The sequence below is a fragment of the Furipterus horrens genome, unplaced genomic scaffold (genome assembly GCF_987537825.1).
Source record: "Furipterus horrens unplaced genomic scaffold, mFurHor1.1.pri manual_scaffold_1, whole genome shotgun sequence".
Taxonomy (NCBI): Eukaryota; Metazoa; Chordata; class Mammalia; order Chiroptera; family Furipteridae; genus Furipterus; species Furipterus horrens.
Genome location: NW_028327171.1, coordinates 2377714 through 2404481, shown reverse-complemented (window position 1 = coordinate 2404481; position 26768 = coordinate 2377714). Strand labels below are relative to the sequence as shown.

General features: G+C 49.4%; 2 protein-coding genes across 2 annotated transcripts in view; one reads left to right on the top strand and one right to left on the bottom strand.

The window, feature by feature from the left end:
- The window catches only part of ITSN1 (intersectin 1), a 159404-nt gene extending 133502 nt beyond the window's left edge, over nucleotides 1–25902 (bottom strand). Inside the window, exon 1 of the mRNA XM_090271503.1 lies at nucleotides 25724–25902. The gene's annotated coding sequence lies outside the window, so the exon portion shown is untranslated. The remainder of the gene's footprint in view (nucleotides 1–25723) is intronic.
- A 669-nt stretch (nucleotides 25903–26571) lies between these two features.
- CRYZL1 (crystallin zeta like 1) overlaps nucleotides 26572–26768 on the top strand; it is a 29756-nt gene continuing 29559 nt past the window's right edge. Inside the window, exon 1 of the mRNA XM_090271495.1 lies at nucleotides 26572–26706. The gene's annotated coding sequence lies outside the window, so the exon portion shown is untranslated. The remainder of the gene's footprint in view (nucleotides 26707–26768) is intronic.

Below are 26768 nucleotides of genomic sequence, written 5' to 3'. Positions count from 1 at the left end.
AGGGCCTCGCGGGTCTCCCCGGAGCTGCGCCTCGCGGGTCTCCTCTCTCACTCCCTTTGCTTGCTCTAAGCTTAGAAACAGATCCATTGTAAACTGCTGTTTACTCTGTTTCCTTGGACAAGACCGTGGTCCCTTAAGAGCAAGAACTTATTTCTGGATTCCCAGCATCTCTTACATGGTTTGACCCATTAAAGGCACCCAAACAGCCCTGGCCAGTGTGGCTCAGTTGGTTGGAGCATCGTCCCGTAGCCAAAGGGTTGCTTGCGGGTTCGATTCCTGGTCAGGGCACGTGCCTAGGTTGTGGGTTCAATCCTCCGGAGCACACAGGAGGCAACCAATCAATGCTTCTCTCTCACATCAATGTTTCTCTCTCTCCTTTCCTCTTTCTCTAGAAGCAATGAAAAAGATGTCCTCGGGTGAGGATAAAAATAAAATAATTACTTAAAAAGGCACACAATGTGTATTTGAATAAACGGGTTTTAGAATAAATAAATGAAGTACTGAGAGTTCCCCGCGCTCACCCTTCCACCTCCAGCAGGCACCTGCATAAGCTGAGAACGGGACAAGGAGCCTTTCCCCGGGCAGGTTCCTGGCTCCTGGGTGGCCCTACAAATGCTCAGGGGCTGACTTCAGTTCCCCGTAGCCACAAACACCGGAGCAGACAAGGTATGGCTTTAAAAGCTGATTATGGTCCCCAAATAGTCCAAGGGACACGACAGACACAAACCAGTGCCCTACCCCTCACAACATCACGTTAGCCACGCCATCTGCAGATTATCTGGGGTCCCGACAGACGTATGTAAAACACGGTGCAACTAACGAAGCTGACGCTTAAACACAGGCTTTTGCAGGGGACCGAAAAACAGCTATAAATTAAAACAGGTGACCGCATTTCACAAACTTGCTATTTGGGGAGCAACAATAAAAATGCTAGGAGGTTCCTCTTGATTGGCACACAGCACAGGGGCTGCTTATTTAGGGGGCCTTAGAGTAAAACAAATTCAGTTTAACATCAGAGGCTGCCCAGTGTATTGTATTTCCTCAATACCGAAGGATGTTATCACTGGTTTTTAAGGACCTTTTAAAAGCACGGCAGTTATCACAGGGTGCCCATTCCAGTTGTAGGATATCAAGCATTTCATAACCCACTGACAACTGCCCCTGCCCATACCCCGGAAGGCTGCCCTCATCAGGCCGTCTCAGCCGTTCACAATAACAACGAAGAAGACCACCCTGGGAGAGAGAGAGGAAGCCTGTTCCCTGTAAAGCTACTACCCCAAACCCTCAGGCCCCAAGTTGTATAAATTAGAAGCATCAAAACTGAAATCCCTGACAGACCCTCTCATTATGTGAAAGCTCATGCCTATAAGCATCCACAGGGGGGCGGGGGAGGTTGGAAAGTTCTTTAACTACTAAGTCGAAAATTCTTCAACCTAGCAAAGTATAAGGTTGACCAAATATTGTCAGGACTAAAAGAAAATGAATATTCTGAAACATACACCTAATGCATCTTTTAATTTTTTTAAAGCCATACAACCCATACCAGATAAAGAAAACAATTTCATGCTAAGCACGCACAGGGAGCCCAGAGAAACCAGGGAGTCTGCTGGCCCGGCTTTCGTCCGTTCATTCCAATTCACACCAGTTAATGTGAAGGATCTCTCTCTGGCTTCAGGAGCCGGCACGGCTCTTCCCTGCAGCAGGGAGCCAAGCAGATCATCCATCCTGAAACTTAAGACATTAAAATAGCGGCGGTAGAACTTAGGCAAAAATTGAGTTCTAGGCAGCCAGGCAATGGACGGACTGACTCAGACGGCCCGGGCGCAGACAGGGAACCGTGGGACTGTAAGGAGTAACTCAACCCTGACAGCGGCGGGGCCCGAAGGAGCCGCGCGTGGGCACTCGGCACAGCCAGCTGCCTTGCCATGAACTCGGCCGCCTACCCAGACGCAACACTGCGCACTAAAAATAGGACACAGAGGGCTTTTATAGCGTCCCAGCCACTGAAAACGTTAAGAGAACAAACTCAAAACACACTAGACACCGTACCAAGAAAAGACAAAGAGCAGTATTTTCGTGTCAAAACCACAAATCAAGAAAAATGAGGCGTTAATAACACTTTGCTTTTAAATAGCACCAACCTGTAAAGCAGCTCAAATATTTTTGCAAATTTAAAGAAAAATCTAATTATAGTACTTCTAACGACACCCTTGTGAAATTGGTGGAATAGAAATATAATTACTCCTGTTCAGCTACTGATGAAAACTAGACACATATCACACTGCAAATCAGAGCCCCCAGCGTCCCATACACAACCAGGTCACCGCTCACCCTGTGACCTGTAACAAAGCAGAACGTAAAAGTGAACCCCGCAGTTTTCTCTGTTCCAGAACGAAACTCTAAGAATGAATGATTAAGGCAAAATCAGCTTTCGTGTCAAAGGAAAACACTTCCTTCTATATAATCTGTTGAATCTACCTTTTTGTTTATTTATTTCCATCTACTTCTTTTAGAAGTAAATCGAGACACGTATACTTATTACTGGAGCCACTTGAAATTTATAAATCACAGAGAGAAATGGAAATTCCGTTTCTCACCAACATTAGCTGACAGCTTTATGACTCCTTCAAAGGGCAAAAGGAATCCCATCTGAAGTGCCAGGTGAAAGTGACAGAAAGACACACTGGCCTGGGGAACCAACAGGTTTAATGACAAATGATGAGTCCACCCAGACTTGCAGAGCCCAGGAACGTGAAAGAAAACTTTATTTTGACTCAAAACAGGAATTAAATTGGCCCGCTGATGGCTGGGAAAGAAGATCACCTTTAAGTGTTTTATTTGGGCTTTTAAAGAGCTATTACAATGAGGAAACTTGAAAAGCGAGCATATTATTACAGAATTAAGGGGCACTTCCTAAATATACCCAAGATCCCTAACTTCCTCTCAGTGCCAGCTCTCGGTGAAATCATTCTCTCTTGCCTTCAATGCTACTCCGATAAGGCCCAGCCAAAGCACTTCCAGGATGACTAAACCTGAACTTGGTACAGGAATTTCCAAACAGATAAGAGCTTTAAAACCTTGCAAACACACCCTTCTTTGAGAGACAAGAGACACTTGAAAAAAGTATCCAGCGAAGAATATGAGCTCCTTTCTTAAAAGGTAAGCTCTTCAATGCGCACTATGTCTCCTTATAAATTCCATTCAGTCCTCGGCGCCTGTGCGAACGCCAAGAGGGAGAAGGGTCCCTCCCGCCACAACCAGAGGCAGCCCCTGGGGTGAAATGACCCGATGGCTGCGGTGGAGACAACCCAGAGTTGGGGCTGCGGGGTGAGCAAGGCGGGGCTGCAGGAGCCAGGAAGTGGACGGTGTTCCAGGGCTTTCCTCCTCTCCCCGCCAGTTCTGTAGACGCGGAAATTTTTCAAAATACAAGACTAAATAGAGAAAGAGAGAAAAACTACTTTTAGAAAGTACATGCCTCCCCATTCGCCTATTTCTGTAGGCGGCCAACTCAGAAGAGAGTCCCTTAACTCAGAATTCAAAAGGAATATAGCAAGAACTTTAAAAATTCTTTATAGTTATCAAACAATTCCGTTGTTCTCACAGGAGTGAAAAACCTAAATCAAGAAACTACCTGTCTCTAGATTAATATGATTTCTCCTTTACATGTCATTGCAATTAAGCCTAATTTTAAAAAATGACTGTTCTTTTTTTTCTTTTCCTGGTAACAGATACTCCTTTTGAAATAATTAAAGGAAATTGTGGGATACCCTAGGGAAACTGTTCCTACCCAAAAACCCAGGCTTTAAATAAAGCTGAGCAAATTTTAAACTATCTTTTACATCAGTTTCTAAGAGACAATCTTGGATTGAACTAAATTAAGCTAACTTTTAACATATTACCTTACAATATTAATAAATATTCCAAAAAATCGTGCTATTCCATATTTGGAAAACTTCATTCTTTTGGATCATGCTAAGAATTTCAGCAGAAAAGAGCCCCAAGTGTCTTTTATTCAAAAGAATCAATACTCTCATGAGTTCTATGAAGATCACTTTGTCTCCATAAATGGTCTGAGACACCTGACAACCCAGATTAATGTCGGACCTGTGAGTTGGCCTTAAATGGACACTTTTCTTAAAGGAGAGCGAGGTTAGGTAAGGGGTCACATGCTAACTCAAAGTGATGGAGGACCACATTTCCATCAGAAGCGACGGCACTACTAACACAGAATTAACTTAATTAGCTTAAATGGAACAGGGAAAATACCAGGAAGACCGAGGCCGGGAAAGCAAGAATAACTTGTCAGGCCCGCAGGGGCCTCTGACTGACGTGCACGGTGGCCCGTTCTCCCCCTCGTCCCCTTTCTCCTCTGGTCGGAGGCGCCTGCTGCCACAGCAAACATGCACGTTATTTAAGCTGTCACTCTGCACACATTCCTGACCCATTTGGTGGAGTGGACATTTCTAAAAGGAATAGCAACTACAAACATTAAAAGAGAGAAATTCATCAAAACTCAAAAACTGGTCACTGCTCCCTGTATCAACATTGGGACTTCCAGACTATTTGGAAAGTACATTAAGTACAGGAGTCAGTCAAAAGAGTTTAATAAACAGTCTGGTTAATCGTGCCGGCTTTATGGTAACTTCGACAGCCTTGATCAGATCTCCTTGTAAAATGAACACAGAAGTACCTTTTAGTAACACACAGGGAATTCAATCTGCGCGTCACGGGAGATAAACCAGTCCTCAGAGCCGCGTCCCCAGACAACAAACACTCACGCAACTCGCCTCCGCAGGGTGGCTCTGTGAAGGGCCAGATGTCTCAAGATTCAACCAGCTTCCCAAAGCTAAGAGGGAAGATGATTAATGATACAAGAGAATAAGGGATGGTCGGCTTATACAATGGGTTGCTCACAAAAGATCAGCTGCTAACTAAAACCTAGAGCATTTTTTGGTCTTGGTTTTGGTTTTGGTTAGCAACCTCAGATAAAGAGGGCACTCCATGCAGGTTCAAGCAGGGGCCAGGTCGGGTGTTATCAGTCACAGAAAGATAAGGCTGAAATCAGCTTATCAAATTCCTGACACCGAGATCGCTCAACAGCCTGCACACTCTAAGAGACAAGGAGCAAAGCCTTGAGTAAAAGAAGAACAAGACCAAATAAAGAAAGGAAAGCTTGATTTTCCAGGAGCTGATTATCCCGTCTGAGAATTACCTTGACACCTCTTTTTTAGGCTGGGGTCCACCTCCCATCATTCCCTGCCTGTTTCCATTCTTACAGTGAGGGAGGGAACAGAACAGGATGTGGCTGTTTTGATTGACTGAATAGTTTCTAAGAAGGAATAGTCATGAAGAGAGAAAGAGAACAGGGAAGTTAAAGACTAACCTTACAATACTCATTGGCGGCATCTATGACCCCTTCCGCTGCTGATGCACAGCCTTGTAAGTTAAGCAAGAGGGGCTGCAAAGGGAACCGAAGTAAATGGTTACAATATGACTATAAGCAAGGACAATATTCAAACGCTCTAAGGACAACAAGAGGAAGAGGAAATACAGCGGAATATACAATAAGCAGTCTCAGTACTGGTCCTGAGTAGCCAGAGAGGAGGCAATCTTTGCTTGTATTTAATGAACATTTTCCAAATTTTCTACAGTGAGTGTGTAAGCCATTAAGAAAAACGACTTTTGTATGGCAAAAGTAACCAAGAAAGCTTTTTCATTTTATATATAAAGGTGCAATTTATAGGAATTACGCTATAAAATTGTTCCAAACTAAGCTGCAGAAGACACCGGTACGAAAAGAATCGCTTTCTTCCAATTGTTAGTTTTGTCCATTAGCGCAACAAACATTTATTGAGCAGCTACCATGTGCTAGATCCACGGTCTGCCAAGATCCCCAAAATGGTAATAAAGATATAACTAGGAAATTCTCATAATCAAGGCGCTTGAGAACGCAGCTCAGTCTTCCTGCTCCCCACCTCCAACTTTAAATACCCCTCAAATCCCCAAGAAGCCTTCTGCAAGGTCACCACATCCAAAAATATCTGCAGCAAAGACTGCTGCTGTGAAGACATCTGCTGTCCTTCTCCCACCAGATGCTCCTCGCCCTGCCCACCCCTGCGGGAGGTTATACGTCCTGCCCACCGGGGCCACGCTTGCCCGTGAGGCCTGCTTGGCCAGTGAAGGAGGAGGAGCCACGGCACATGCCACTCGAAGAACAGGAGCACTCAGAGCCTTTGGGCAACTCTGTCAGGGCTCTTTTCACGACAAAGGGCATTAACGTGGAAAATAAACTTCTGTTGTTGTAAACTGAGATTTGTGGGTTGTCACTGCAGCACAATTTAGCAAAAGCAGACTGATCCACGTACCCTTGACTAAACTTCGATACAGTCAAGAATACCACTCACCAACGGCAAGGAAGAAGAAATACGTAAGCTCCTCCCTAGCTGTGCACGCCCCGCAGACACGACGGAACCTTGCAGAGGTAGATGCTGACACGTGGGCCCCACACCAGGCAGTCACGTGCCCAGCGCTGGTTTGGTTTCACGGGTTCCTGTGCTGGCCAATCGCCTGCACTGCAGGCACCCGGCACTGTCCTCTCACTGAGCCCTCGGTCACGTATAAAATCCCTTCCTGGAAGAAAACCTTCAAAGAGTGGCACAGGACACAAGAGAACAAGGAATGTCCAGAGGAATGGAATCTACTACTTTCCTTTGAAATAAATTGACTGTAACAATCATTATATTGCACTCCTGAAACTAACACAATGTCCTGTCAATTATATCTCAATTTTTACAAGTGCTATACTTTAAATTAAATATTTATTTTAGAAATAATAAAATGCAAAGGAATATCACATCTATTAAATAATAGGCTGCTGTGAAAAGACAGCAAGCCAAAGCTAACTAGAATACACCTAAAAAGATTAAAATAAAGGGATAAGTAAGGATCTACAAAAACACTCAAAAAGAAAGGAAGAGTTATTAAATTAATAAAATACCATTGTAAGAGAAAAGCTACATGGGATTAAAAAAAATTTTTATTTTTATAAAATGTATAATCCACAATGAAAACAGTTGTAACACTTTATCCTCCAACCCCTATAGCATAAATGCATAGAACGAAGACTAAAGGCAATTTCTTTGTACTTCCTGGTGAAAAGTTAAAACCCAGCTGAGGTGCGCTTCTAACAGAGTAGCCTAAAACCAACGTACTGAGATTGTCCTAGGACAACGGTCATCAGAGATCAATCAATATCAGAAGCAGCAACCAGGCGTGCGTCACAGCCCCCACGCCTACACTTCAAGAGAGCGTAAATGCCATGTAACATACATACAGATCAAGTGCAACACACGTTCCTATGGATGGAAACACACCTAGAGCAGAAATAGCCACACAATAAAGCCGCACAAACGCCTTGGCTTGGGGAGGCCCGGGGTGCACGGACCAAAGCGGGACAGCACCAAACGCCCGTCCGGGCCGCGCTGGCTTTGAGCGGCCTGCTAGCGGGCGCCCAGTAACGCCTGTCCAGCAGGCGCCTCCCTGACCATCTCAGCCTGCAGCTGTCGGGAAAAGTGGAGCTGAAGTGCGATCCACTGGCCCAGCTCTGCCCTCCTTTCCCCTCATTCTCACCCCTGGCGGCTTCTCAGACCTCCCAGTGCTCCTCAGGGCACAGCTCAGTGTTTACCTCCGAGGTGCTCCCTGCGTTTGCCTGATGTTTGCACAGTGTGACCATATAATCACATTTTAAGAAAATGTAAATAGCCTTTGCTCACACTAGAATAACATCTGCTCACACTAGAATAAATGTATTTGCTCATCCCAAAATAAATCACAGATGATTTAAAGGGGGGGAAAAAATGAAATACTGAAAGAGCGCTACAAGAAAACGTGGGTTAATAGTTACAGTCTTAGGGAGCAGACGTTCATTGGACATCATGGGCAGAAGCCCTTAAAAATGAAAACGAATGGATAAGGAAAAGGGGAGGCCTTAAATAATTCTATAAAAGAAAAACGCAAGAGGCCCTGGCCGGGTACCTTGGTTGGTTAGAGTGTCATCCCCGTTAGGCCACGGTCCGCGGGCCTATCAGGGACAAGTAATTTTTTTAAAAGATTTTATTTATTTATTTATTTTTAGAGAGAGGAGAAGGGAGGGAGAAAAAGAGAGAGAAACATGATAGGTTGCCTCTTGCAAGCCCCCAAATGGGGGCCTGACCCATAACCCAGGCCTGTGCCCTGACTGGGAATTGAACCGGTGAGCTTTTGGTTCTCAGGCCAGCACTCAATCCACAGGGCCACACCAGTCAGGGCAACAAGTAAATTTTTAAAGCAAAAGAAACTTGGGAATAAATCTCTGAAGTTTATGACATAAGAGATTAGTATCCCTAGGTGTCAGGAGCTCATATAAATTAAGGAGAAAAATATATGACAAGGGCTGAAATTTAAAAGGGAAGAAATACACATGAGTAATTAACACATGAAAAGAAGTGCTAAGCTTCTTATCAGCAAAAGAACTGAATTAAAACAAGATTTTCCGCCTATCAAGCTGGTAAATACTAAGGCAGCACTGAGTGTAGACTTGGAGCCTGGGAAGTAATTACCAACTCCTTTCCGGAGGCAACTGACAAAATATATCAGCAGCCTTAGGTTTTACATGCTCTTTGTCCTACCAAGTCTGCTTTAGGGGTATCATCTTAAGGGTGGGGGTAGGATCATGGGTTGTTTGAAGAGATTTAGGTACAAATTATGTTTTTTAGATTAGAATGTCCTGTATCTTAAAAAGATACTTCAGAATTATATCTGACAGGAAAAGATACAGTATTCCCTCACTTACTGCGGGTATTACGTTCTAGACGTCCCCATGATAGGTGAGAATCCGCGAAATAGGAACCTTACGTTTATTTCAGTATTTATGTATATTTTAAGGCTTTATAAACCCCTCCCACACACTTATAAACCATTCCCAGTCCCTTATTAACCTTTCCCACCCCCTTATTAATGTTTTCCACACTTTTATAAACACTACTTATGTTCTTAAACATATTCTACACTCTTAAACCTGTGTAACTTTAACAACATACCTATACAGTACCGCACAATCCCACAATATAGCGAAAAATCCGTGATAAATAATTAAATATGTTTTTAAAAATCCCGCGATACAGTGAGGCCGCGATAAGTAAACCGCGATATAGAGAGGGACCGCTGTACTGCATTAAAAAGTCAATTATAAAACCACACGGTCAGGACAATATATAGCAAAAGGTATATGAGGCCTGTCCAGAAAAAGTCCAATCGCTGTGAAGTTAACAAGAATGACTGGCGCAATGTCAGTGTAGCCTGGCAGCCAAGGAGAGTGGCTTGAGTGTACATGCGTGAACAGTGACGACCTCACTGTACTCATCAGTGGGGGTGGCAGACACCTTTGAGAGAGCCTGTGTACTGTGTGGCCGTCACATTCAAAATCACTGAGCAAGCAGAGCAACGAATCAGCAACAGATTTTACGTTAAGTCTGAACACTCCTCTGCGGAAACTGTGGGGATGACTCAGGGGCCGCAGCTCTGGGCAGGGGGTGATTGGCGGCTCCATCAGGACAATGTACCCACTCACGCGTTACGTCTCCGTCTCGTGCTGTTTTCCGGCAAAACAGCAAATCACCAGCCCAGATTTGGAGCCCTGAGACTTCTGGCTTCTCCCAAACTGAAAGCACCTTTGATAGGGAAGAGATTTCAGACCATCGATGAGCTTCAGGAAAATATGACGGGGCAGCTGATGGCGACTGGGAGAGCTGTGTGAGGTCCCCAGGTGCCTACTTTGAAGGGGACTGAGGCGTCACTGTCCCATGTCCAATGTTTCCTGTATCTTGTATCTTCTTCAATAAATGTCTCTATTTTCCATATTATATGGCTGGATACCTACCAGACAGGCCTCGTATTCATATAAAGAGATGATAAAGTGCAGGAAGTTAACAGCAGTTAACGTAAAGACTGAGTGTTCTTTATGATCTTTTTCTTTCTTTCTATTGGGCCTATATTGTCTGATTATAAAAACTTTATTGGGGGGGAACATAAAACAAACGTCTTATGCATAAAAGAGATTCTGAATAAAAATTAACAAAAAATTAGCAAAAGATTTCTCCAAGTGGTAAAATATAATTTGGGGAAATTTTTCCTGTCTTCTGGAATCAAAATTTCCATATTTATGATGCTGTCCATTATGAATATGCTTTACTCTTAGTTGTATAGAAGGTAAAATAAACTCTTTAACTATTGCCAATTCTCTTTTGTTGTCTTAATTTTCACAGCCAGTACGACGACCACACAGCACTTTCGAAGCTTATGCCCACGTTTCCCTTCTCTTCGTGTTCCAAAACTAGTTTTTCTTTGTGACTCGAACACCTTCGGGAAGCACAGAGGGACCCTCCTGCGACATGCTGGGCCCCAGCTCTCTCTCCACATTATTTCCCTTTAGGGGACTTGAACCCAGTAGCCTAAGCTGCTCTCAAAGTCTGGCCCCAGGCCTGCAGCACCCTGGAAACAGGGAGCTTATTAACAATGGGAAATCCGGGGCTCCGCCCTAGACTTAGTGAATGGGGGCCAGCAGGGAGTGTCCTCCCAACAACCGGGTTCCTCATGACCCTCTGGGCAATTCGGGTGCCTGCGGAGGTCTGAGAACCATGGTTCAGCCTCTGTGCTTTAGGCCTTCAGAATCCAGAAACTCTCCTAGAAACAATCAAGTCTTTCTCAAATTACATTTTTCTAAATTCCAATCCTGACACATTAAATCATTCATGAATGAGCTACTAAATCTCGAACCTTAACAGCTGAAAACAAGACTGCGGGGACTGGGGGAGGACCAACAATGAAAGGAAACCAGCCCTGTGCTAAGGAGTCCCAGAGACATGGCTTCAAGCCGTCAGTGCTCTGAGGTGTGCAGGCCTGGCTCCAAGGAACACACCCCTGCAAAGGCAGGGCTGCCCAAGCAATCCCCCCGACGCCCGAGCGAGGGCAATATTCAAGCCGTAGCCTGACATAAATACAACACTCAGACGTGCTAAAAGCTTCAGGAATATCTTTATTTCAGCTAATCACTTATCCCATTTGGGGCAAGATTTATTGAGGTTTGATATGGTAATTAATCTACTTACTGACTTGTGATGAGGGCCTGTCCCATGACAGAAATGAAACAAAGTTTATTCACTCTAACGAGATAAACAGTTTGCCCCGCTCATTAGTTTAATGGACCCAGGACCCACACGGAGCTGGTGCCCAGAGGAGCCTGAAATGCCCTTCCTGCCTTCGAGAACCCTGCACTCCACCGGGGGATGTAGAAGCCAGGGAGGGGATCTACTCCGCCCCAGAGCAGGAACTGGACAGATGATCTCCAGTACTCGTTAGAGACAAGAAAACAGGGTGACCCCTTGCTCTGGGCTACCCAGCGCCCGGTAAGGCCAGGCTCTCTCCACCCCGTGTCAGACCTGTGTCCTCACGTTAGCACCCCTTTAATGTTTTCATGTAACATGAGATTGTGCTAATTTTACAATCAAATAAAGAATAAAAAGGATTTATGACAAGACAGATGAATTAGCTAAAATCAAGTAGAATCAAACCAAGATTTTTTAAAAACTCGTGTATAAATGATGCCATTTTTAAATGGGAATAATTATCTATGTGAGAACAACAAAAAAAGGCAAGACAAACATAGAACAAAATATTAGCGCTGTTTATACTGGGTGGTGCGGCAACGGGCAATTATTCTTTTGTTTGGAATTCTATTACGTAAGTTATTGGTAAAACAATCATCCACCATTAAAAAAAAAGTATTTTAATCCAGCCAAGATTCCATCAGTTAGTGGTTCTCAATGGATGTATGTCATTCTCCAGTGGACGCCTGGAGCTATGTATGGTTATCTACGGTTGCCACAGTCTCTGGGAGGCATCACAGGCGTGTAACAGGATCCTCAGAAAGCCCCGTGGGACTTTCAAATGTCTCTCTAGAGCAGCAGTTCTGAACCTGTGGGTCGCAACCCCATTGGGGGTCAAATGACCCTTTCACAGGGGTCGCCTAAGACCATCGGAAAATATATAATTACACATTGTTTTTGTGATTAATCCCTGTGCTTTAGTTATGGTGGGGGTCCCCACAACATGAGGAGCTGTATTAAAGGGTCGCGGCATTAGGGAGGTTGAGAGCCACAGCTCTAGACATTCGTGTAGGAATCACACACGTGCCATTTTCCGGGAGCACACGTCAAGAGAAGGTTGCTTGGAGTTTTACCAAAAGTCGCTCACGCCGTCGGCAAAGTCCTCCGAGCACAGGCCCACCGCACTGCGGGGCGGCGAGCATCTCACGCCCTCCGGCCTCTGGGGGCGCCAAGACAGAGCTCCGACACACTCAACCGGCGCAAATTGCTTTGATTTCTTCTTTATAAAGAAGCCAGGGCACTCCACGGGCATTTCTGAAGTCACTGGTGAAGGTCCCCTCACGAAAACAAAGGACGTGTTGCAGGAAGGGCACGCCGGCTGGCCCGCGGAGCGCGCAGCGGTGGCAAGGGGACAGGGACGTGTGCCGCCTGCCGCAGGGCAAAGCAATGCCACCTGCTCACGCTCGTTCGTGCTGTTAGTGTTTATTTTCAGTAAAAAGTTACCTACGCTAACTTCAGAGTTTATTATTCATTTTTATTAATAAAAAGTTAAAATAATTGCTCAGTTTTAACTTTAATGTGGTCATATCAATAAAGAACCTACGTAATCAAAAGCTCTTGGGGAGGCCCCAGTAAACCTTCCGTGTACGAGGTGTCCTGAGGAGCAGAGGCCCAAAGGAAGACAGGGGATGGAGAATGAGCGCCAGTCAGTCGGGCTTTGAGATGGACCCCAAACCCTTGCCCTGGGCCTCCAAGGCGCAGCTCGGTCGGGTCTTAGCCCCTCCGCGCGCTCCTCGTGCCGCCTCGGGGGCTTTCTTCTCCAATACACTCAGCTCCTTTACGCCCCTGGCCCTGCCTGAGTGCTGGCCTCGCAGCCCGGAACACAACGTCCCCTCTTTCCCCAATGACCTCCTACCCGAGGTGCAACCCCAAGTAAACGCCACATGTTCCCGGGGCTCGAGACCTGGACTAGGTCCTTGAACGCCTTCTTTGCAGTGCTGACCACAGCTGGGACCACTTATTTATGCGACAGGCAGGGCCGTACAGCATGTCTGTCCCAGTAAAACAGAGAGGACAGGGCCGTCACTACTGTCCTGGCTCCTACCACACACAGCAAGCAGGATACGGCTGCGGCACAGCTGAAGGACGGAGCCCGAGAGAGTGGCGCCCGGTCTCAGAGGACAGAGGAAAGTGCGGCACCAGCACCAGGGGAAGGGGACACACCTCCTCCTTCTCCCTCTTGTCTCACAAAGCGAAGAGTAATTGCGACTAAGACGGACTTACAAGGGCTACCTGGGAAGTGGGCAGCGGCAGGTTCACTCCCGAGAGCCGAGGTCTCCGGGGAGGAGCAGGGAGGACGGAGGGAAGGGACAGATTTGGTCCAGTGTCTGGGGGGGGGGGGGGGAGCTGAGGAGGAGTCCGTGGCAGAACACAGCTGAACAGGTAAGGACAAAGCCCACCTCTGTATGGCTCTCTTCGGCTGCTAGCAGCACAGACCCAGGAAACAGGACACAGAGAGCTGAGCCGGTCTTGCGACGCAGGCCTGCCGGGCACAAACGACAGGACAAGGGACCAGGGAAGAGCTGAGATCAGCTCCTCCAAGGCCCCAGCTGCAAAGGGAGGGTGAACTGGGAGGAACCCGACAGTCTGAGACAACGGGAAGAAGGTCCAGGGACCAGAGTTCCTGGCGGGAGCTGCTGTACTCAGAACGTGCGAAATAAATTACACTGCAGATACGCAATTTTAAAAATGAGTGCAATGGATTTTTCAAGATACCGTAAGCTTTCCCGCCCACTGTTATCAGTCTCTTAGAACAAAAACACGACAAATTAAAAATAGGCCCATGCCCTTCTGAAAAAGGTCAGGTCGCTATCTTTCCTGGAGTCCAACAGAAAAGAGCAAACGGCCGCAGAAAGGACATCCCCTTCCAGCTCCAGCCCTCCATGCTCTGTGCACGTTCTTCCGGCAGATCCACACGAACCCAAACTAAAAAGCCCCGCGGTGGGCAGAGAACGCACGTGGCCATGGCTTCGGGCACTGGAAACTATTTGCGGTAACGGAACTAGTCAGACTGGGGCGGAAGACGCCCAGAGCCCTAAACTTGAGGGGATCCAACCACACACTGAGGGTGAGCCTCACAAACGTCCTTCTATCCAGAGGGATCACAGCCTAGTAAAATACATTTCGTTTGAAAAAGAATTAGAAACAACAGAAATCCTGTGGGCAGCAAGTACAGCATTTAAATTTAAAAAGCAACCTTGATGGAGGAGAAAGTTCACGCATAGTTTTCGGCTGCTTTGATGTCCCCGTATTGTTTTATTTAAGGCTACAGAGCCCTGGCCAGTTACTCAGTTGGTTAAAGCACGTCCCCCTTCATCAAGGTTGTGGGCTCTCTCCCCAGTCAGGGAACCTACTAGAATGAACTGATGGGCACATAAATAAGTAGAGCAACAAATCTGTGTTTCCCTCCTCACCTTCTTCTCTTTACAAAAGAATTAAAATTTTTATTCAGAAAGAAAGAAATGAAGAAAGAAAGGAAGGAAGGGAGGAAGGAAGGCAGGCAGGCTACCGTTAAAAACAGAGGCCCCCCTCGGCCCCTTCCCGCGGGGCCGCTGTGCGTGATGCGTGGGTTGGACGTGTCGTGCCTGCCCGGCATTCATCCTTCTCGTAGCTGATCCCACCTTCCCTTCTTTAAATGCCAGTGGTTTAGGCACTGAGCTCACAAACTGGTACAGAAGGTGGGCCCGAAGGCCCCAGACAGCCGGTAAGGTCTGCATCCCTCTGGCCATGGTGATGGGTCAGCCACGTGGCCCAGCCAGGCCAGTCAGGACCCTTGGGCTCCACAGGTATGTGAGCCAATCCCACTTCCACTTCCCTAAGACACTTTGTGCCTTTTCTCCTTGCACGAGAGAAGCTCGGACAAGCGCAGTCTGAACAAAGGCACCGCGGCACCGAACTTCCCCTCCTCTCGACTACAACGCTCATTCCCTTCCTGTCTCCTTTCTCCCCTCCCCGCCCCCCTCGATGGCGGACGGCTTAAGCTTGGCCCTGAAGTTTCACGACATAGCCCAGAATAAGCCCAGCCCCAGGGGCGGTGCGCATAATTCAACTTCTTGACATTTACAAATTCAAGTTAAGAGTCTGGTGTCAGTGGCTTGAACAGAGCACATTTGAATAGACCTCAAAGGTACCTCCTACACAGACGCACACAATACTATACACTGTAAATGGTTTGGTTTGGTTTTAGGATTTTATTTATTTATTTTTAGAAATAGGGGAAGAGAGGGAGAAAGATAGGGAACGTCGATGTTTGAGAGAAACAATAGGTGGCCTCTCGCTCGCCCCCAGCTGGGGACCTGGCCTGCAATCCAAGCGTGTGCCCTGACCGGGAATCGAACCAGCGACCTTTCAGCTCACAGGCCGGCACTCAGTCCATTGAGTCACACTAGCCAAGACTGTAAACATCATTTTTGGTATGAGGTCAAACTGTTATATTCTAGGACATTTGGAAGTAAATTCCAAATATCTTCCTTCCTGTTTGCCCTCAGCTAGAGATGTGACCTGGCTGAAGAAAGGTCAGAGGTGACGCCCACACCTGCAGTAAAATTGTGTTTACGTAAACTAGGTTAAATTTGTGGGCCTCTGCGCTCCTTGCTCTCCTTAATTCTGATGTTGTTCCGTGGAGAAAATAATAACAAACTCACGACCTCCTCCAACCGCTGTCAGGAAGGGAGAGCGGGTGTCGCAAGCAGAAGGCAGTGCTGAGAGTGAGAACACCCACCGGGGTCACAGAACAGACCCTGCGCCCGCTGGGGAGGGGGGCGGGCGTTGTCTGAGGGTGCGCATGCCCCTCGGGGCCCAGGAACAGGACTGGCCGGGAAGGGAAGGCTGGAAGCCCTCAGAGGCCGCGGCAGCGCTCTCTCGGCCCCCCCCTCGGCGCTGGCTTTACTCTCTCCGTGTATGAGCCGCACTCTCTGGGCCCGGACAAAAGAGCAGAACTGAACTGTCACTCCCTTCTTTCCTTATGGGTCACGAGCACGTCAAGGTCAAATCCCTGTCCCTTGGACCATTTCCAACCTCCAGGAGAGTAACCCTGATTGGGCCAGCTTGGGTCAAATCCTCAGACCTGGTTCAATCCTCGGTGTCTTCTGGGGGGAGGGAGAACTCCGAGGGGAGTGCATGTGTAGGGTGGGGACGGTTCGGGCACTCGTGCTGGGTCACACAGAGCGGCCTAAAGCCCCCCGGGCCCAGCAGCGGCTGGGTACCGTGGCGTGCCCATGACCAGCGCCCATCACCAGCGGAAGGAACTGGCCGCCAGACCCCCTTCAGACTTTTGCTAGGAGCCCAGACTTTAAGAGAACCGAGGAGCACTGACCTGAGTCTAACGGCAGGGTAACCAGCATTCACCACTGCGCTGGGAGTTCGTGTCAACAAGACATACAAGCTAAAAAATAAATTACAGATTCTAGAAATACAAATTAGCTCTTACAAATACACTGGCTGTCTCCATGAAAAACCCAAATGAAAGAACACGCAGAGGCCTCAGAGGGCCCAGATGCTGCCTCGGTTCCCGGCCGGACACTCAAACCACACCAGGCGCAAAGCGTGTGCTCAGACGTTCACCGAACCCCTGACCAGCTCGCAGAACCTTAAAACGGGTTGCGGGTGCGTTCAGGGCCCAGCTCGCCCTCAGCCGTGGGGGGTGACGTCTGCTATCAGTACTGATTACAAGGCACGGATGCGGTACTAATACTAAACAATACCAAAAACGTGGAGAAGCACTGAGTAAATGACCAAAACACGACCGGAACTGAGAGTCCCAGCAAGCTGTCCGGATGCCGCATCAATCTGAACAAGGCCGACACCCACCTAACCAAGGTTCAAACTCGGCAGGATCAAAAAACGCAAGTTAAAGCAACACCGGCTAAGACTTTTTTAAAAACACAGATGATTGGTTTTTTCTTTAATCCTTATCTAAGGCTATGTTTATGGATTTTGGAGAGAGAAGAAGGGGTGAGGGGAGAGAGGGAGGGGGAGAGAGGGAGGGGGAGAGAGGGACAGAGAGAAAGACTGAGACAACACCCCTCTGAGACAGAAACACCAACCAGTTGCCGTCCGTCCGCACCCGGACCTGGGATAGAGCCCACAGCACCCAGGCAGGTGCCCTGACCGGGAATCGAACCCGCAACCTTTTGGTATACGAGACGACACTCCAACCCACTGAGCCGCGGGCCAGGGCTGGCGAGGACTTTCTCGAGATGGTTTTACCCAGTGCTGGCGAGGGGCAAGAAATAGGTACACGGGGCCAGAGAAACACACGGTAGGCGCTGCGCTATGAGAACCCGCAAATATGCCGCAACATTTGAGGAGGAAAGGCGACGAAGTGCCATGTACCTGGGGTTATAAACTGGCAAGAAAACAAAGATGAATTCACCCCTCAGGTGTGCTTTGCCTGAACCACAGCCTGTTATACAAACTGTGACCCACGTAAAAACGAGGAGATTTGCTATTAAATCCCTGTTTCTGGAGTTCCAGCTTCTTTGAAAGAACCAGAACGTGCAGTAACACCAGGGCGTGTCCTCCCGGGGCCACGCTGTCCGGGCTGCGTGGCCGGGCCTGGCCCACCCACGGGGCCGTCTGCAGAGCCCCCGCCTCGCACCCGTGTCCCCCAGACTGAGCACCTCCACACATGTCCCCCGCTGGGTAACTTTTGCTGACGGGCCCCTCACGGGGTACGAACACTCATTTTCGCCGGACAGCGAGATTCAGGGTACGCTTTTTCCTTTCCTTATCTGTATCCTCAGAAGTTTTCTCCAATAAACATGTACTGCTTCTGTAGTAAGACGTTTTTAAGTCACCAAGTCACACCACAATCATGCCACCTAATGAGATCAAAGCCACCAGCAGCCGGGGAGGCTGTGGGTTAACAGTAACTGGACCGAGGCGCTCATGGCTCACGTGCGGGGACGGTCGCGGCGGCACTCCGCACCCCCGACACGAACTGAAACACCAGACCGAGCGGACAAGAGCAGCATTTTACAGATCAGATCTTTCTCAAACGGAAGAGCTTTTTTTAAAAAAAAATATTTATTCATTTTTATAGTGAAGGGAAGGGCGGGAGAAAGAGAGAAAGAAACATCGATTGGTTGGCAGCAACGGCACCCCAGCCGGGGACCGAACCTGCAACCCAAGCTCGTGCCCTGACCAGGAATCGAACCAGTGACCTTTCACTTCACAGACGACGCCCAAGTAACTGAGCCACACTGGTCAGGGCTCTGAACAGCTTTTCTAGACACTCAATTCATAAGCAGCTATTTAAAAACTCCATTTTCATATATTTAATGTTCTGTTCTCCAAGAAATGTAAACAGAAAATCTCTTATTCATAGCCTCAACTAATTTAATGTTTAAAAAGTGATATAATTCCTCATCTTTATTTTATTGTTTTCGTTTATTTGATAGATAATAATAGTAGTTCATGGGCTTCTCTTTTGCTCAGAATCTCAAAGTTTATACAAATGCCCCTCTTCTGACCGTACCTCTGAGACCTCCAAGAGTAACCCGCAGTACGCACGCGGCAAAGCGAGGCACAGGCTGAGCGGGACGTCCCCGCCGCAGAAAACTGAAGTGCCATCAGCTCAGCAACTCTCTCCTGCCCTCCGCCAATCCACTCCCACGTGACAGCCAGAAGGGTCTCTTTAACCAAAAAAAGCATGGCACTCCCCTGCTTAAAACTCACATCAGCGTCCCACGTCCCCTGGGTCTCGGCACAACCGCCAGGCCCCGGCTCCTGACCCCCCCGTTTCTTCCACGTGCACAGCACCTGGTGCCGGGCCTCTAACGGCCGGGTCCCCAAACACTCATCAATGCGTCACACCGACAAATAACAGCTGCGCAGCCGCTGGGCACCAGGCACAGTCCTCGGTCCTCGGGGAGAAGGTGGGGAGCTGGAGGGACAAACCCCTGCCCTCATGGAGCCAACACCCCAGAACCCCAGAAACCCCGCCACCGCGTTCTCTTCCTCCCCAATTCCTCTCGTCACTTAAAGAACATGAACGGTTATATCCGAGTGCCTGAAATAAGCCGAACCTTAGAAAATTTATGATCATTTACTGATTTTACGTAATATTTATAATTAATATTAATAATACTCATAACTATGATTTATAAGTAAGAGAGAAGAGAAATGAAGAAGGAGGTCTTTTACTCAGTGAAGCTTGCTCTATACCAGGAATGGCGCTGGGTTTGTTTGGGGGTTTTTTGGTCAGTTTTTCAGGGTCTCTCATTGGTAACAGTACAGGTTTTTTACTTTGTTATTGTATTTTTTCCATTACCATTTATGCCCCTAAACCGCTCCCCACCCCGCAATCCCCACACTGTTGCCCACGTCCATGAGTGTTCTTTCCTTTCTGCTCGGTCCCTCACCCCCACCACATAGCCTTTGTAAGTCAACGACCAATGGGTTACACCCCATTCCGCCAGAATGGGGCAGTCGGAGTTTCCAATCACTCCCCAAACTGACAGGTTACTTGCTGACAGCAGAAGCGAGTTGACTTATATAACCCAGGGGATCCGCAGTGACCAGGCGTACAGACAGCGCACAGGAGTGGCGTGTGTGTGTTTATACAGGGGCTTACAACACAACGCACTGCTCTGGCCAGAACAATAAGCCGGTCGGGAAATCTGTCTTGGAGAGAACGGGCCCTATACGTGCCCACGCACACGTGCATGCAAAATGACCGTCTCCTGTGGCATCTTGCTTCCATGCTTTTATCATAAGCATCAGTGTCGCTTCACGGGGGGCGGGGGGGTAGAGCAGGGCACTAAAGGCCAGCTGCCTCCCTTCACTGCCAGGAGCGGCGCCCACCCCTAGACACCAGGACCAGCAGACAAAATGCGAGGGTAAACAACCATCACCAATAGCAACAGGATCAAAGCACTGCCATCCTGTATCAAGAGGAGGATGTTTAATTTTAACCACTAAGGATTAAAAAAGAAAATCTTTGACCAACTGCTATGACCTTGCCACTGTCACATTCAAATTCAGCTGAATCCAAAACTCTGTCCCCTCCCTCAGCACAGCTCTCGGGAGGGGCGTGTACGCGGTGCCATTGGGCACGGCTTGGGGACGCCGCATGCCACACACCCGGGAGCATGGGTTGGGGACAGGCTGAGCCGAGCGGGCAGGCTCACCTTGACAGGCAGCACAGACTCAGGCCAGGGGGCGGGAGCCAAGAGCACGTCCCCACCGTCCCCTCTCCGGGCAGCGCCCTGTGCCACCTTCGGGCCGATCACCAAGTCTGCCAGCAAAGGACTGGGAGCTCTGGTGAGTTCCTGTGGATTAACTTGCTTGGAAGTCACCTTGTTAGAGAACCACAGACATCGGCAACCCAGCTTTAATGCTATTCGAGCACCACTTATTAATAAGTGTTTTTTAAAGATGTATTATTAAGAAACAACTGCTTATTAACAAGTCTCTTTCGGAATGATCTCCCAAGGACCCATGAATCTCTCTGCAGTGGGGCCTTCACATTCCTGTTGTGAACTTCCACAGACATTTAAATCTCCAAAACGGCCAACGGAGAGATGCTGGGGCAGCCCCCCACTGTCTCCCTGGCCCACGTCTGTATGGAGTCTTCCGTTTCCAAGGCAAGCCCACGCCACCAGCGAGGTGCCTTTCCAACTGCACGCGTTTCCCCTTTGATGCTACCCCCGTGCCCGTGCAGGGCCCTTCAGGACGACCACCACAGAGAGGCTTGCAGCCCTCTGAGACGGGGACGCTCAGCAGCAGAAGGGCCCACTCGTGAGCTACCTTACACCACTCACTCCCCACGTGAGAGGGCTACGGATTTGTGCGCCACCTAACTTAGAAATTAAATCTTACCAGGGAACCTCTAGGTTGTCCCAAAACAGACAGGAGGAGTGTAAAGAGTGCCCTGCCCCCTACAAAACATGCCCAGGTCACAGGCAGTCCAGCACTGTGGCCAAGAGTTTGGGGCCCCAGAGTTCAGACCCTGGTGGCTACGTGCCGGCTCATGAGAGTTTTCTGAAGATTAAGTGCGTTAACTGTACAAAGACTTGACACACGTCAGCTATCGCTACTACAGGACTATGAGTTTTCTGGCTTTCCTCATCACACTACTGAACGGGTTACATTAACACCCACTCTCCCTCCTAAAAGTAATAATTCACTAGGCTTGTCACTGGTTAAAAATCATTCCCAAAAAAGGAGGGAGGAGGGAAACGAAACCCTCACACACCATTGGAAGAATATAAATTGCTACAACCTTTCTAAATGGTCAATTGGAAATATGTATCGAACATTACAGCGTAGGTAGGTCCCCTGTATCATGGGTCTGAGATGCATACATGTGTTACAACCAAACTAACAGCTTAAATATCATGGCTTAACATTAGTCATGTACAAATGCAAACGGGCAGCTAGTCATGACCTTGAATCTATGCATACAGTATATATAACAATATTTAAGAAAAGAGTTTCTATCTCTCATATCAGCCACAACCTCCACAGGGTTAAACTTAGCATGTACTTTGATCTTGTAAATCCACTTGTAGAAACTTCCAAGGGGAAAAAAAAACTCGTAAGTATATACAGAGCAGAGGTGCATGTAGATGGATAGTCACTGAAGAGTTACTGATAATAATCGTGGCGGGGGGGCTAATGTCTAATAAAAATAAATTGGTTAAATTACCTAGATCCATAAAATGGAATATTCAGTTATTAAACTATTAAAACTGATAATACAGACACAGAAAGTCATAAAATGTTAAGGAAAATACAGGTTACGAAACAATTATACACGTATACAGCAGAAGCTTGTATTTGTGACCAAAATTTACACTCATATATGAATACCCACGTGAATACACACAAAAAGGGGCTTGAAGGAATATGTACTCACGTGGTGGACTTATAAGTATTTTAGAGTTTTCTGCTTTTTATTTTCTACCATAAACATGCAGTTCTTTAAAATACAAGGGATATCAGCTGATCATCATAAACTGATTATCAGTTTGGTTCTGAAACGTACAATTACGCTGAAATTAATGACAAGGTTTATTGTCGGAAGTACTCGGAAGTATATAAGCTTTACTATTATTATTCCCATTTTAATCTGAGGAAAACTGAGGCACTGAGGAGTTAGATGACTAAGTCAAAGCCACACACTGCATGTAGTCAGACCCATTCTCTGCAGACGGCCCTCAACTACCCAGAAGCTATTATTTATGGGGCCCATGCAAGACTCTCCAAGAGGAGAGTAAAGGTCGTATTTTATTACTATAAAAAACAAAATTGGAAAATATATCAACTGTTCTTTTATTTTTATTTATTAATTTTAGAGAAAGCGGGGGGAAGGGGAGAGAGATTGATTTATTTTTTCATTTATTTATGCAGATTGATTCCTCTACATGCCCTGACCGGGGACTGAACCCATAACCTTGGCACTGCGAGGAGTAGGGAGGGGACGCTCCAATCAACTGAGCTACCCAGCCACGACAGAAAACATACCAATTTTCTACATTTTTTGAAAATCAATTTTTAGAGCATTATGTTGAAATTATGATGGTTTATAAAATGGTATTTTGATACAGTGATCACATAGCAATTTGTCACTATACTGACTGAAAATTACATTTTGAGTCTCTAAGCAAATGTTTTGCTAGGAGCCTTCTTTCCGGCTTCTCACCTTGAGCGTTCTATGCCTGGGAGAAGTTCCCTCCTTTCTGAGCCAATCAGGTTAATGGAAATCACTGGGTTATAGTACGAGTGGCTCCTGTTTCTATACAATCAGTGACTGTTCAGTGATAAAAATAATTTCACACGTAAAGGTTTTAAAATGTGGTCTCAGTGCAATGTAGTTCCCTCATAAATATTCAATCGAGTTCCTCCAGACACTATTCTAGGCACTCAGGACACAGCGACGAGCTCAAGTCTCTGCCGCTGCCGAAAGCCTTGTTACAGCTACGATACACATCTGAAGGTCACGGTCAGTTTTTATTAGCAGCCTAAGGTAAAGCACTGTGACTTGAAAATGTGCTGCTCACTTCCAGAGACGGTCTTAGGAGACACACGGTGAGAAGAAGGAAGAGCACGAGGGCTGACTCTCCGACTTTCACGCGCGAGAAACGCCTGCAGGGCTCCGTGGAAATACCAACCCAGGGCCCCGCCCCCAGGAGCCTGACCCTCAGGGCAGACGACAGAAACCTGCATTCTTAGCAGGATCCTCAGTTAATGCTGCCTTCAGTGAGTTGAGGTCCAGACTTCGAGAAGCCCCCAGTAACAGGAGCCATTCCGAAGGGAAGGACCATTCGGAAGAGACAGCTCTGCAGGCAGTGGCGTCTGCGCTAATAAACCCAGCCCTGGGGTGATTAATTCATTCTCTGTAATTCACAAATCCAGCAAGTTAAAAAGATGAGTCAGAGCGCTGGAACTTACCAGCACTTCCTCCTTAACCTCTCGTAGGAGATTTAACTTTGCCTCAGTCTAGGCATTTGAGGAAAAGATGAACTCAGCGTTCTACCACCAATATTAGAGATAAGCATTAAGAAAAAGGAAATTGCTAGTCAACTGGAAAAAAAAAATGCTAAGAGGGACAAACATTTCACGGAACTAAGTTGCTACCCTCGTTTATGCCCTATTTCACAATGCTTACTATCTGACAATCCACGGGGTTCCAAAGTACATCAGAATGTGTTCACTCCCTCTCCTACTCAGGCGGAGTAACAGTAGAGTTTTGTGAAGGTACCCTGAGCCTTAGCAATTGCAATTGTCTTAGATTAAAAAATACCTTAAAAAAAAAAAAAAAAAAGGCTCAATCAGAAACTCCTCCCTGGAGCACTTCCAGGGGTTTTGCAAGTTTTACTGCCGTCACTCATGCGCTTCATTTCTTAATTTAGATCACTGAAACTTCCTCGGTCCTTCACAAACCTACAGGAAGAATTCGGCATTTAAATATATATATGTATATTTTACGTGACAAGCAAACATATCAAAACGATATGTCTAAGTAATCTATTTTAAGTAATTTAAAGAAAAACAGTTCTCAGAGACGCAGAAAATCATAACTTTGACAGGTATTGAAGCTTCTGCACTTTCAGTCACCTAATAACACACATCTTGGTTGCAGAGACAGGGAGCAGCACCACGCACCCCAGCTGGTCGCTGGCTCCTGCCCAGCTCCCGCCCCGGCTCAGGTCCAGCTCCTGCCCCGGCTCCCGCTCCCACCTCGGGTCCAACTTCTGCCCGACTCCTGCCCCAGCTCCTGCCCCGGCTCCTGCCCCAGCTCCTTCCCCAGCTCCTTCCCCGACTCCTGCCCCAGCTCCTGCCCCGGCTCCTGCCCCGGCTCCTGCCCCGGCTCCTGCCCAGGCTCCTGCCCAGGCTCTGGCCCCAGCTCCTGCCCAGGCTCCGGCCCCAGCTCCTGCCCAGGCTCCTGCCCAGGCTCCTGCCCCAGCTCTTGTCCGGCTCCTGCCCCAGCTCCTGCCCAGGCTCCGGCCCCAGCTCCTGCCCCGGCTCCTGCCCCAGCTCTGGTCCGGCTCCGGCCCCAGCTCCGGATCCAGGAGCGCTCTGCGCCTGCCCGTCATCTGATCGGAGGGATCGGGGAAAGGGCCTCCCGTGGACAGACGGAGATTTCCCGGACGCCTGTGCCGGCGCGGTGCTCCTTCTTATTATCTGCGCGCTGTCGGGCCGCTGGGCTGCACTGCACGCCCGGACCGCGCGATCGGCGAGAGCAGGACGCCGGCAGGAGCACAAAGCAGCGCCCCCGGCCGCGGCGGGCACCGCGGCCAAATCTCAGCCCCGCAGGAAACTTTCCTGCGGAGGCGCTGGGAACCCTCAGCCTCGGCGCGACGGAGAAGCCGCCGGTCCGCTTCTCCCGCGGCAGAGCCTCCCTCCTCCGCCCGAACCGCAGCGCAAGATGCCCGCAGGCAGCGCCCCGGCCGAGGCTGCCGGTGACCCTCCCGCGCGCGGGCGGACGCGGGGTGCAGCCCCCCATCGGCCTCGGCGCCCCCGTCCCAGCCGCGCAGACCGCACCGCGGCAGGGGCGCCAGCGGGACGCGGCGGCGGGGAGCCCGGGCGCGCTCCCGGCGAACGGCGCCGGCGCCGACGGCCCTTCACTGACCCGGCCGAGCAGCACAGACGGGAGGACGGAGCCGCCGGGGCGCGAGGCCGCTCCCGCACCCTCCGGAGCCCGGGAGGCGGGCGGGGAGGCGAGGCTTGGCCGGCGCGCCGCGCGCCGGCGGCCGAGGGCAGCGAGGTCAGCCCGGGAGGGCCGGGGAGGGAGGAACCCCGCTCGGCCGGCCACGGCTGCGGACGCCCGTTCAGCCCGAAGCCCGTCCCGCGGCCCCCCGGCCTCCCCGCGCCCGCCCCGCCGCCGCCGCCGCCGCCGCCCCCGGGACGAGGGGGAAGGACGCGGCGAGGGGCCTCCCGGGCGCGCGGCCAGGGCTGAAGGGCGGCCTCCGGACGGGAGCCCGGGGCGGCCATCGCGCCGCCCGACCCCCGCGCAGACCCCCGCCCGCCGCCTCCCGGTCCAGGCCGCCGCCGCCGCCGAGCAGCCCGCTCCTCACCTCATCTCCAGGCGGGTCCGCGCTGCCGCCCCCGGGGCAAATCAGTGCAGCTCCCCGGCCGCGGGGAGGGACACCGGAGCCGCGGCCCCGCACACCATCCCCGCCCGCCCGCCTGTCCGCGCGTCCCGGAGTCCGCTCGGGACGCTCCCTCGCGAGCCGCCGTACTACGGAGCAACCAAGCTGCGCTCCCGCCCCACGCCTCCGCTCTTCCCGGCCTCCTCCGTCCCCTCCCGCGCTCCCTCGCTCCCGCCTCTCTCCGCACCTCTCTCCGCGGCCTGCCCCGCCCCTAGCCACCCTCTGCCTCCGCCCACCGGTGGGTGGGGCAATCAGTCTGCCAATCGTGAAAAGGGGCCAGGACCTGTTCCCCGCCCCCTGTCTCTAGTACCGCCCACCTCGGGAACCACCAGGGGAGAGGGAACCAATAAAAATAGAAGCTCAACGTGGGGGCGGGGTTGGAGAATCCAGAAGGCGTAACCAGAGGCTTCTGATCTGGGATTTTCCTGAGTGCTTGTGGGAATTTTGTCCACGATTTCAGTGTATCTGTCCATTGCCATGCGAGACGCTAGTTAGGTTGCATTCGACTAAACTAGCTAAGGAAGAGTTTAAAGGAGAGAATAACGTAGAGGCGAAGAAGGAGGCGGGGCACCGTCCAAGGAAGATGGTTGGGAAAACGGTTGGAATGAGAAAGGGTGTGGTCTTGAACTGAAATTTGCATAAAACGGAACCCACCAGATGACTACAACTTCACCCATTTATTGGTAGCCCCTGTGCAGCGCCCCGCTTCGCCTCCTGGCAGAGCATGCCGGGAGATGTAGTTCCGAGTTCGGTTGCTATGGCCTTCTCTCCAGCCTCCGAGAGGCCGGGAGTGACGAGCGGCCTGGCCAATGGAAGTAGCGCCTGGGCCAGCGGGGGCGGGCTCTGTGCAGAAGGACTCGAAGGTGGCTGTGGCGAAGGGGTAGGCCGTTAGAGCTTCTCGAAAGCAGGTGAGTCCCGGCTCGTGCGCCGTGTGTCTTGGGAAACGGGGCTCTGGATGAAAGATCGGGTG